The sequence below is a fragment of the Manduca sexta genome, chromosome 3 (assembly GCF_014839805.1).
Source record: "Manduca sexta isolate Smith_Timp_Sample1 chromosome 3, JHU_Msex_v1.0, whole genome shotgun sequence".
Classification (NCBI taxonomy): Eukaryota; Metazoa; Arthropoda; class Insecta; order Lepidoptera; family Sphingidae; genus Manduca; species Manduca sexta.
Window position 1 is genome coordinate 7,384,944 of NC_051117.1, and position 12,403 is coordinate 7,397,346.

Below are 12,403 nucleotides of genomic sequence, written 5' to 3' on the forward strand. Positions count from 1 at the left end.
TAGTTTCGGACTGTAAATAAGATTTTCAGAGCCCGAATAAACCTTACCCTTTCCTCCAATCGCGATAGTGTTGTTACCATAAAAATCACGTCATGTTCGTATCATATCGATATCCAATCGAAAAGATTATCGCCAAAACCGCGGGGCAACGCTAGTTATATAATTATAATCTCTTATTACACAGTTTAGAAAAAAGCAGTTAATTACATCTGACGATTCTCGGACATCGAACCTTATAAGCGACATAATTTGATATATAACTTGTTGCAGAACTTGTTAACATTTTAATTATGTGTAATTTAAATCTCGAGACTGCTTTGGTGGCGTAGTTGTACTGAATGTGCGCTACGACAGAGGTTCTGGGTTCGAATCCCGGGTCAGGCAAAGTGAAATTTTGGTTTTTCTGTATCACCCCGGGGTCTGGAATTTGTGACCGATATGGCGATAGGCTCGCTTCCTATCACATCATGGGACGGAACACATTTGGCAAAAATAAATTCTGGTTCAGTAGTGTGTATTAAAAGTTTGGGTTTGATTCCCAGATCGTTTTCGTGTAATATTTACCTGGAATTGGTTACTTTTAGGCCCTTTGAGGGTACGCAAAATTAGACAAATTGTACCTATATGACTTGAAAGATGAAGGAAGGGGGAAAGGAAAGTTCTGGTTTTTGATAATGTTCAATAAATTCTGAACTTTATATATAGTGTTATGTATCTAACTACTATCTGTGAAAATCTAAGGTAATATTTAAGATTTATAATAATTGTATAAAAAAATCATGATTTATTATAACTATCGATTTTTGGTTCTTATGAAAAGATAGGAATAAAACTTATATAATTCGAAAAGTACGTACAAATTTGCACAAAAAAAAAATTGTTTTAAGACAGGTAAAGAAATTAATCACAATATAAATTTTCCATACAAAGGAAAACCAATTAAATGAAAGCATTTTAAGCCGCTTATGAGCCAAGATCTCTTTACGTTCTGTACTGTGTTCTGTAAAATGATAATGGTAATCTAATTTTCTAAATATGAAAACTGTGGTGTTTTTGTGAGCTTGTCATGCAAATACTGGTTTTATTAAATGCATATACATATAGATCTAGGTTCAAAAAATTATATACCTAACCATTCAAGTTATATCAGCTATCGAAGTATGTAACATAAGCTCTAAGACGTGAAATGACATAATTTGCTTCTATCTATAAAATAATAAACATTATTTAGACTGTAAAATTTTACTCTACCGCCAGTTCGAAAAGCAGTTAACACCAGAGAACGGGCAATAAATTAGTGTATGGTGATTTCCTATGTTCGCGCGAACATTGACATCGAAATGAAACTAATTTTCGGATTTATCGCGATTTTTATTTTATAATTTCTCCCGACGTTTCAAAAACTTTGCATCCTTCAGTCACGAAGGATACTGAAGTGTTCGTCCGAAAAGACAACAAGATAAATTTCAGAGTTTTATTTTGATAGTACGTATGTAGTATTCTTGGACTGAACGCATTCTGCCTACCCCTTATTCAGATCGATGCATATTATAATCCACGTACGCCAATACTTCTGAGATAAAATCCACGCTTAGTATGATAAAGTACCGTGGAATCTGGGTCCCTCGGAGCGCGGAGGGGCGACAAAAAACAGTACAACGATTTTTCACTATCTTCCCTCGCATCCCTAAGGTTTTGATAGCACGATCGATACATGATTTCGGGAATGACCGCTAACTTATATTTATTTTTTCTCTTTATTAAGTCTACAAAACTGCTTACAAACACTTAACATTCATAATCATAAAATAAAATTGTATAGTACATCCTTCAAATTATTTGCAACCTTCTTGAAGTGAACACGACATGCACAAATTAGAAATAACATAAATGAAAATGAAAATTTGATAAATCCTTATGAGACACGCGGTACAAGTATTTTATATTAAGAATATTAAACTGAGCAATCTGTACTTACATTATAAAGCGTTTTTTTTCCTAATTTAATATCGCAATCACTAGCTTTTGCTCGCTTCGCCCGCGTGAAAGAGTTTTTCGGGATAAAAGTCCCGCTGTATATTGTTCTAGGATAGAAAGTAGTTTAAAACCTTCTCATGGTCTTAAACTATGCCCATACCAAATTTCATAAATATCCGTTCAATAGATTTTGAGAAATGCAATAACATACAGACAGAAAAGAGGACTTTGTTTTATAATATACTAGCGACCCGCCCCGGTTTCGCACGGGTGCAATGCTGATATTAAATACACTACAGAAAAACTGTGAACTTGTATATAAAAACATAGCGGCCCGCTCTGGCTTCGCACGGGTATAACATAACAAAATAACAGTATTTCTCCACAATTTTATGAATGTTAATATACATATAAACATTCCTCTTGAATCACTCTATCTATTAAAAAAAACCGCATCAAAATCTGTTGCGTAGTTTTAAAGATTTAAGCATACATAGGGACACAGAAAGCTACTTTGTTTTATACTATGTAGTGATACATATACATAGCTCATAAATACTGTGTGTGTCCTTACAAACAATAATTTTGATTACGAATAAAATAAGAATATAAATTATCAATACAATATCTATCAACTTCACTAAAGTAAGCTCAGTATGGAAGATTTTTTAAATTCCCCATACAAACTTACCCCAAAGCGTTCATATTAATGATTGGAGTCTGCGCTTGAAGGAACACGACTTGTCTTTTAAATTAATTGTGCGCGTGTGGGGGGAGGAGAAGGGAGACAGATCCTTTGGGTTTAGTAAAGTTTTGGTCTCCATACTTATAAATGCAATATGATCTTTGTTTGTGCAATAATTGTTTATTATTATTTGTGTTTTTAATTTTTCGTCTGTGTTCCAACGATAAACTTCTTTGTTTAAAATGTGGTAGTAACTCTGTTACGCTTTGAAAGTTGAACTATTGAATCAATTTCGATGAAGTTTGGTGTAGAGATAGTTTGAGAACCTAGGAAGGACATAGGGACTTTTGTCCTAGAAATAAATAGCGTATAAGTAAACTGGCAACCAATACCGGATTGCAGTACACTTCAGTTGAACACAGTGAGTGTGCAACGTCAGATCTAGTACGTTTTATATACAATGATGATTTGGACATAATAATCAACATACAATCAGTAATGGAGTCCATTGTCTAATGATTTCGCATCGAACCCTGAACCTCAATCCAATTATAATTAGCTTATAAAACAAGCTCATTACAGCAAAACAATAACAATTGCAATAGCCGTTCATCGTGACAGATCGTCACAATTCCACAATTCCGGCAAATTACCCCGGGACACCGGGACAACGGGACTCCGGGATCCGGAATAATTCGAATCATGCCAAGCGTTTATCTTGATGTCTTCATTGACGTTGTTGGGTAGGATCGAGTATGTAGCCTTTAGATATTTTTTTTGCCAAAGGATTTTTTGTCTTATTAATATGGTGATACGACTGATGGTTAATGCTATATAAATATATTGTAAAGAAAATATTAATATTGAAAGAATAATTATATTGTTGAGAGATATGATTACTTATGTTTAGCGAGTGTTAGACAACAAATTATTTTATCGCGGTATTAGGATTATAATTTCGTTCTGAAAGTTAAAGTTATATCTACCTAAATTTTACAATTATACAGAATTTGACAAGCAGTACCTTAGTCCACCCCGTGACCATGAAGGTTGCAAAGTTTTCGAAACGTTGTGAGAAAATTAAAATATAAAATCCGAAAACTAGTTTCATTTCGATGTCGAGAGACATTGAGAAACTTTGTACTTGTACTTAATTACCTACCAACATATTAAAGTATGGGGAAATATCATCATCCAGTTTGATACTTATTTATATATAAAGGATAATCTATATATATAAAAATGAATCCCTATTTCCCTAGGTCACGCCATCACGCGTGAACAGGCTGGACCGATTTCACATTTTTTGTTGTGTTTGTTATTGTCAGAAGGATCTTATGAAAGAAAAATTAAGGAAGTTGAGCGGAACGATAGAAATTTAAAAAAAGTTAATTTCAGCGATTGACAGAAAGCGCGCTGCAAATTCATAGTTGACAGGACATCGTCCGTTGGGTCAACTAGTATAAAATAATTATACACGCGTTTTAAAAAAATACACGCCGTAAAGCTGTATTAATTCGGCACAAAATTACGACCAGTTTTGTACTATATAACTTTTAATCTAACACGAGGCACAGGAAATTAAAACATTCAGCCAATCAGTTACAAAGTATAAAAGCATTTGAAATATTCATACCACAGATCCCTGTACAATTTTATCGTATTAATCAATTTAAAATGAATTAAGCAATGAAATATTTAATACGGCACACGACATGACGTTCTGTGCTTTTTTTAAAAAAAAACTACGTAATGTAATAAACGTAAAAGCTATTTTTATTTACAAGGCACAGGTAAAACAAATATGTCATGTTGAAAGATAAAATAAACGGGTAATGAATTTAATTGGATAAACATTTATTGGTTTATTACTTGTAAATTAACCGGGCACGAGTCAACGTTAGCTTTACTTGAATATGTCTGTCTGTTTGTGTGTCAATGTTAGCTCCTGCCTGAAAGATAACTTAAAATTATATATATGTTTTTATTGCTTCGATCGACGAGACGAGCTTCCCGTGCGCCTGATGGTAAGAGATACGACCGCCCATAAACAGTAGAAACATCATCCAACACCTTCAATTACAGAGCATTGTTTGGTATTCTACTGCGTTCGCCATAGTGAGACATGAAATGTTAAGTTTCATTATATCCAGTAGTTACACTGGCTAAGTTATAGTTTTAATATCGAGTATATTTGGTGCCACTACGCCTTTAGCCGACTATAATAAAACAGTTTAAATCAGCAAGTATTCATTTATAAATACAATACAACTAACAAACACTTCTGTTATTAGTCTAAGTAATTATATTCAAATAAATCTTAACTAAACCTATAAAACCGCTGAACACTTTAAAATATGCAACAGAAAAATCTTTTGTGAATTATATTACATGTTAAGAATCATAATTTGTAATAATGTGAATACATTTGGTAAAACATTTTCAAACTAAAATTCGTCCTATTATTATAAACTGCTGTTTTCTGTCGAAAAAAATAAATAAAGGTACCTCCATTAAACAAAACATCTTAAACCTTAATATTATGTGTACATACGTCTTTCTAGTATATATTTATATAGACAAAGCCGCAAAACATCCCTAGTATACACAGCAATCTGAGAATTAATTACGAGATTATTTGTATACAATTTGTTCGCTATTTAAGACATGTATGTATACAATATGCGCAATTATTATGAGTATCATGCTGCGTAGCCTTTGAAACATGCAAGGTAATTGATATGTGATGATTAAATAATCATTAGAAATGATTATGAAGGCTGATGACGATAGTTGACTTACGAATCTAAAATGTTTAATATTTGCAAAATATTAAAAATACTATATATTGCTCGCGGCTCCGTCCGTGCGCAATTATTTCTAGTATATAATTTCAGCTTTAATTTTTCGGTATAAAAAGTAACCTACATCCGTCCTAGATTTTCAAATATCTCCATAACAAATTAAATTGAAATCAGTTCAGTAGTTTAGAAGTAAAAAAGTAACAGACAGATACCAAACGATCTCCATACGAAATTCCATCCAAATAGGTTCAGCCGTGAAAGAAAGGCAGAAACAAACAGTTAATTTCGCATTTATGATATGGTATATGGTTGATTAATATTAGATAAGCAATTATAAAACCAACAAATGATAATTAACTTGGAAAAATAGTTATCAGTAGCTAGCGGCGCCACGTGCGTCGTATTCATTCCGAGGTTAAATTCAGTCTAGAATACACTAAAAATGTCCTCTATCTCGTAAAAAAAAATATCAAAATCGATTCAGCTTTTTTGTAAATTACACATAAAATAATCAAACAGAGAAAACTAGAATTCCGATTTCCATCGTTCTAAATTATTAGATCTAAATTATTTTAATGATTTTCTGGTATTGACTACAATACCAGAAAATCATTACATTTAATAGACAATTAATTTACCCGCAAAATTAAAGATTTATAAGTACCTAACTAATTTTTGCCTGCAGTTCTGCCCGCGTGAATAAGTTTTACCGGGTTTACCGGTTTTTTTTTTAAATATCTTCCCGAAATAAAAATTAGCTTATAGTACTTAAAAGTAACGTAAATCCCTATTAGAGAAACAATTTTCAAAATCAGTATAAGAGTACCAGAAATTAGCCTCAAAAATCTACAAACAAATAAACTTTTTCTCTTGAAATGAAATGATTTCAACCCGTAAAATGTTATACATTATTTAGATTCCGTCAATATTAACTACCAGGTCGGAAAGCAGTTCTCACCAGAGAAGAACGGGCAAGAAACACTTTATAATAGAAGTATAGATAATTTATTTGTTACTAGTTTTCAGCACCATGTCCTATCCACTCTGCGTGCAGAGATCATCCCTCGGCGACGGCACTTGATTAATGAAGTCAGTGTCGTTAAGGAGACGCGGTTAAACACATCCCTATATGGATAGCGGGAAAATACGAAGAAAATTCGGAAAATGTCTGATGGAGCTGTGAGAAAACATTTGAAGGAAAATTTGAAGATTTGAAGACATGATTTATTATATCAGCCCTGTATTATATACTGTCCCACGCTTGGGCACGGGCTTTCTCTACTATTGAGAGGAATTAGGCCTTAGTCCACCACGCTGGCCTAGTGCGGATTAGTAGACTTCACACACCCTCGAAATTCCTATAGAGAATTTCTCAGGTATGCAGGTTTCCTCACGATGTTTTCCTTCACCGTTAAAGCAAGCGATAATTCACACAACATTTTTGAGAAAAATCAGAGGTGTGTGCCGCCCTTGGGATTTGAACCTGCGGACATACGTCTCGGTAGTCCATTCCACAACCAACTAGGCTATCACCGCTTATGATGAAACGTGATTTATTATGAAACTATAAAAATATATTTAAAATTTGGAATAAGGTAAAGGGCTTTATACCGTCTACAGGGGTAAAGACGTCTTTTTGTAATTACAGGCGATCTAATCGAAGGGTAGCTTTGGTAGTTATGTCGGTAAAGAGAATTTTGACTCTCTTACCTATTCGGCTATCGAAGCTGTCTTTTGAATAGTATGCCCGTAATTGATAACCTTATAAAATCTAAACGTGCCTAAAACAATAAACAGTTTCTTAATTTTTCTACTCTGAGTTCGATTAGGTATTATTTTTATATTTAATTTCGAAGAAAAAATATTAGAAACCAAAATATGCTTGATGACAACACACATGTTTGCATGAAGTAGTTTTCTAGGCCCTAATTATTACGGATTCGCCCCTATATGCAGAATAGGTCCTGCTGACCTTATGACGTATAAAAAGATAATGCTGTGATGTTTAACAATAGGGATATTTTGAACTAACATATACTTTGGGTAATTATGTTGAGAATACGAAGTAATAATATAATTTATTCTTAATAAATCCTAAAATAAACGGCGAAAGAAAACATCATGAGGAAACCTGCATACTTGAGAAATTCTCTATAGGAATTTTGAGGGTGTGTGAAGTCTGCGAATCAGCATTAGGCCAGCGTGGTGGACTAAGGCCTAATCCCTCTCACTAGTAGAGACGGCCCATGCCCAGCAGCGGAATAATATATAATACAGGGCTGATATTATTATAATTACATCTATCTACATTAGGCAAAATGTGTGTCTGGAGTGATTATTATCTATTTTACCAAAGTTCATTGCCTATAAAATTAAATGTTAATCGCAGTTTCACTATTACAAGGTTCTAAGTTATATTCGATGTGCAAATAGAATTATTAATATCAGATAATTCTAAGCCTTCTTCAGTAAAAAAAACTACCAAAAATCCCAAAAGATTAATAAAGGAAAAACCATAAATAATACTTCCTAATTATTACCAACATGAAAAAAAAATCTCACTTTTGTAACATAAATAAAAATTGACATAGGACCTTGTAATAGTAAGCCAACAAAATGCTGTTAGCCTCATTTTACAGATATTTCAGTTCGAAATTTAAATTTATTTATCGAATGCCTTTAACGGTTTTGAAATACAGTTGCCAAAGAAAACAACAGAAAAAAAGCGATATCTAGAATCTAAATCTATTTGAAGTCAAAGGTGACCTTTTTGTTTATCTGAAATCAATCTTAAACTAATCTATCTTAAATTCTATTTTTATTAACATTATTTCGTGACGTTAGATTTTGTTCGGTTACAATTCTATTTATTTTTTTTATAAAAAAATATTATCAATCACAAAAGATTATAGAAATCTAAATTTCCGTTAATGTCTTATTTCAGGTCTGTTGTTCGCAGAAAAATGTGGAATATATACAGTTTTTTTTTAATATTATATCGTAGTCCCATTATAATACATAATGCTTCTTTATTCTTAAAGTTATAAGGAACTATTTAAGGAATGAGATTTTTTATACGAATTTCTAAGATATGAGCACTCTACCAACAATAGGCCACGTTAGGTACTTAGTAATGATTTTTTAATACTATTACAATAATGGTCTTATTCATAATAAAACTATCAGAATTATCGGAAGTTTATCTGGGCGTTATCGGAGGCATGTAAAAAATTGGTATTCATAATGGTTAAATTGCGCTAAAAGTCTCCGATAAAGATGCTTTGATTTATCGAGCCTAACCCCCGTCTTTACACCTATGTTAAGCGTTCGATAGCAAAAAAAATGGCTGACGTCGGTCAGCTGTTTCGTGTTTGACGCTTGTTGCCAAAGTCAGTTTGTACTTAGAAGTAAACAACATTTCGATCATTTTCGTTTCAAGAAATAATTTTATTTAGTTACGTATTAAAAATGCAAGCTAGGCTGCTTTAGGTAGAAAAATGTGTCGTCAGAAATTAGATCCATTTTCTCTGGATAATGATGAATTCCGTAAACGTTATTATTTTTCCCAACATACGGCTGCATTTATAAGTGACTGATAGTCCACGAAGAGTTGCAGCTTCACCGTATAAGTTGTGGCAGATCATCAGAATTGCAAGTATTAATTAACTGCATTGACATGTTGAGATCGTCATGAGGTAAGTTAATTCTATTCCATATTTATACAGACTTCGGTAAATACGTGTACCTAATGAAGAGCTACTTTTAGATTCGTTTTCTTAATAGATGTAAGATGTTGGAGACCTCTATGATTATCTTAAGCCACTACCAGTGGTATATGTAGCAAAGTGGAGCGTGCGCTCGTATTACATGCTGCAGATTATAATTATACCCCACTTCTTTTCAGAGGAACCCTTGTTAAGGCTGGAATTTCACCATGTAAAGACTTCCCATCTATAATTGGTTGTATTTATTACACCCATATAACATTAAAAAATATGGTTGTGATGCAGCCTAATATTATATAGAAAAGGATATTATTTCCTCAATGTTGTTGTTCAGGTAAGATTTAAAGGTTTGTTGTAGGTGAATTGTGATGCTAATCTTCAGATCAGAGATATTTGATGGCAAAGCAGCACTCATAACTCCCGGATATTGCAACAAGAACTTTGGTGTGTGGAAACAGCATTTTCAATGTCTGTTTCATGGCATATCTTAAATTTGGAAATGTGAAGACTACTATTGTGGCTCTTGCAGTGTTGCACAACATTGCAATTGCTCAAAGAAAGATATATGCCACAGAAGTGTGTCCAATATTGAAGAGGTGTCAGAATCAATTATTATCATCATTGACCCAAAATCTAGACTAAAGTTGTTCACACTGAAAGGTAACTAATTATACAACATAATTAAAGTTAGTCATTGTCATTTGTTTTTATAAAATTTATATTTTTCTTTTATTAATATATCTCAATTTTATTTTTTTATTTCACTGGAGCTCATTGTCCATCTGAATAGCATGTAACTCTTTCCTGTGTTGCACTTCTACTGTTGCAATTTATTCTGCAGATGTGGAACAAACCTGAAATTATGCAATGTATAAGCATTCAACATAATTTGAAATAAAAAATGTTTATTCAAATATACAACAGTAGTATCCCACAGGATTATAGTATAAAATTTAAATTACTTAATGATGATTTGTTAATACCTCTCTTATATTTCCAGGTGGAGGTGGATTATAGTATACTAATGCATCATATGCATGCCTTAATCTGTGTACTTTACAAATTGTAAATCATATTTGATTATATGTTGACTTGTCATAAGAGCCTTTTATATATATGCCTACATGATAAATAACGGTTTTTATTTATTTTTCTTTCTTATTTCAACTAATAAAGACCTCAAAAATATGTTTTACTTATGACCTACCTAAAACAATAATATCCTACATGATTATAGCATAAAATGCATATATAGATATCTCCTTTATATTTTCTATTGAAGTGGGGTCTGAGGAGGCACAATGAGCATGATCTAAAAATAAAATTGATTTATTCCTTTTATATTTCATTGTGCTGTTTTAACTTTATTATTTGTACTGAATGCCACCACGGTACATAATCACTATTGTATATTATCCAAATATTTTATTTATATGAATATTTTAAGAGTGGCTATCATAGTGCGTATTGTTGCGTAATAGTTGCGTTGACATGCGCAATGCAAGAGTAGCAATATTACATTTCAGTTAGCACAGCTCCCCAAATGAATCTACGACACCTATATGAAATTGTAGTTCGTGTCGACATTCACGTTCAAGAATTCATATTCTTTTTAGGGGAGGGAGTTTTTGGTTAGGGGAGCGGGTTCATACACGCTCCCTAATCAATTTCTTCAACGTAATCTTGTAAAAAAAGCAATAGTTAGTAATGCAGGAATGCATAGCGCAAACGTTCAAATACAGAAAAGAGCTGCACCATCTTTGTCTTCCCCAACTACTTTTCACTTCTCTAACATTTTATCGCAATTTGCTGCCTGCGTTCTTCCAAGTTTTACAAAGAATTTCGAGAACAACAAATAAATCTTTCTCCTGTATTTATTTTATTTACTTTTTTGACAAACGCCATTGTGACAATGACAGACAATTTTTTTTTATTGTCAGTTTCCAGAGACAAAACTTGGTAGTAATTGGTAGAACTTATTTAAATGATTTTTTTTCTACGTAATGGCAACATTGTGCACATTTTAAAGGCCTTTTTGTTATCGGAGGTTTATGAAACCATTATGAATAAGAAATTTTATCGAAGGCTTGGTAAGCTTATAGGACGTTTTAACTATTTGCGATTTATACCTTCGATAAGGGTTTTATTATGAATAAGACCATAAGATTTTAACAGGTCGATAACTGTACGAATATTGAAGAAAATCTAATATGGGTAATTTTAGAGCAACAAAAGCCAAAACAGTACATTTTAGAATTATTGGCTGTATGTTTGCATGTATGACGCAAAAACTACTGCATAGAATAAAATGCAGTTTTTACCGATATATTTTGAGAGGTCAAATTTAAAATATACGCCACTGATTCAATCAGTCATATTGTAATCGCATGATCAAATAATTAAAGGTGATCATGTCACGTTTGATGCTGTCTCATAGAGCTGTGTAGAGCGTCCTATGGGCTTTGGAAATTACTGAAACTAATATTCTTGGTGGCGTATTTGTATCACGGTACGACTGCAGTGCTGGGTCTCGGGTTGGATTCCCGGGTCGAGCAAATTGATATTAGATTTCTCTACTAGTTATTAACCCGGAGTCTGATATTTGTGCCCGATACGGAGATAGCCTAGTTGGTTGTGGAACGGGCTGCCGAGATGAATGTTCGCAGGTTCAAAACCTAAGCAAACACCTCTGACTTATCTAAAAATCATGTGTGTATTCTTTGTGAATTATCGCTTGCTTTAACGGTGAAGGAAAATATCGTGAGGAAACCTGCATACCTGACAAGTTCCCTATAGGAATTTCGAAGGTGTGTGGAGTCTACCAATCCGCACTAGGCCAGCGTGGTGGAATAAGGCCTAATTCCGCTCAGTAGTAGAGGAGGCCCGTGCTCAGCAGTGGCACAGTGATCTAATACAGGCCTGATATTATATTACACCCTTATCACATCCATGGACGTAATACACACGGCGAAAATTGAGTGCACCAGTTGCCCTCTGCCTACCTCTTCGGATAGAAGGCATGAATCTGATAATACAGTGAAAATCTAATCTAGAGTAAATATATTTTTATCACGTCAACAAAGGAATTTATGCAACCAACTGCACCGGCACGCGTTTCTTCTTGCCCAGACCGTTAGCGGTCAACACGATTTGACAAAACGTTAAGCACGAACGATCAATGGGTGACAGTTCCCAACAATAGTCTTCTATTA

General features: G+C 33.3%; 1 long non-coding RNA gene across 1 annotated transcript; it reads right to left on the reverse strand.

The window, feature by feature from the left end:
* Positions 1 to 9,888: 9,888 nt before the first annotated feature.
* LOC115453318 lies at positions 9,889 to 10,463 on the reverse strand. Its single transcript, XR_003939557.2, has 2 exons — positions 10,399 to 10,463; positions 9,889 to 10,045 (listed from the first exon to the last, which is right to left on the reverse strand). It is a non-coding gene; the product is annotated as an uncharacterized LOC115453318 (long non-coding RNA).
* Between the last annotated feature and the right edge of the window lie 1,940 nt (positions 10,464 to 12,403).